Source organism: Tupaia chinensis, unplaced genomic scaffold (assembly GCF_000334495.1).
Source record: "Tupaia chinensis unplaced genomic scaffold, TupChi_1.0 Scaffold000644_1, whole genome shotgun sequence".
Lineage (NCBI taxonomy): Eukaryota > Metazoa > Chordata > Mammalia > Scandentia > Tupaiidae > Tupaia > Tupaia belangeri.
The window spans coordinates 6830143-6830874 of NW_006160165.1; the positions used below are offsets into that span (position 1 = coordinate 6830143).

Here is a 732-nt window from a genome sequence, read left to right on the forward strand (position 1 = left end):
GGCTGGGTCAGGCGGGGCTGGGTCAGCCGCTGCTCCCAGCTGATACAGAGCCAGGGCCTTGCATCCAGCCAACACCCTGTGGTTCTGCTTGACGCTCTCATCTCAGAGTGGAAAAATCAAATCCCCAGAGAGTTACACTGAGCACAAAAGAGAAAAGCCAGTCTCCAAATTATGCATACTAAATTATTCCATTTATACGATACTTTTTGAATGACAAGATTTAGACTGAGGACACCAGAGGCTTTAGAGATGCACGTGGTGGGGGCGTTAAGGCAGCAGGAGGGATCTTGTGCGGGGAGGGTTGGCCTTCTGACTCGTGGGCATCCCGGCTGCGCTGGGATACAGGTAAAACGGGGCGACCTGAAAGAAAGGGGGCCATATGGGCGTCAGCATCCTGGTTAGGACCCTGGCTGTCCTGCAGAACTCCTACCTCGGCACCTTGCACAGAACCCCAGAGGCATGCTCGGTGCGTGCACCTTCCTCACGCAGTCCACGATGCAGTGTCAGGGCATGTCAGTTCATAGGACATGCGGGCTTGCGGTGACCTCACAGACCTTTACAGAGGTCGTTACAGACTCGCGGGGCAGAAGCAGCCAAGCGCGCACTCGAACCTATGCATAGTTCCCCTAATGACTCAGTAATAATGCCACCGGCAATACTCACAGCTGAGCGCCCGCCGCCGACAGTACTCACTCACAGCTGAGCGCCCGCCGCCGACAGCACGCACTCACA

The 732-nt window shown here is 56.1% G+C and overlaps 1 protein-coding gene across 1 annotated transcript in view; it reads left to right on the plus strand.

Annotated features, from left to right (window-relative positions):
- Positions 1 to 732, plus strand: part of CUL4A (cullin 4A) — a gene marked incomplete at its 5' end in the record, with an annotated part of 31429 nt that overhangs the window by 12268 nt on the left and 18429 nt on the right.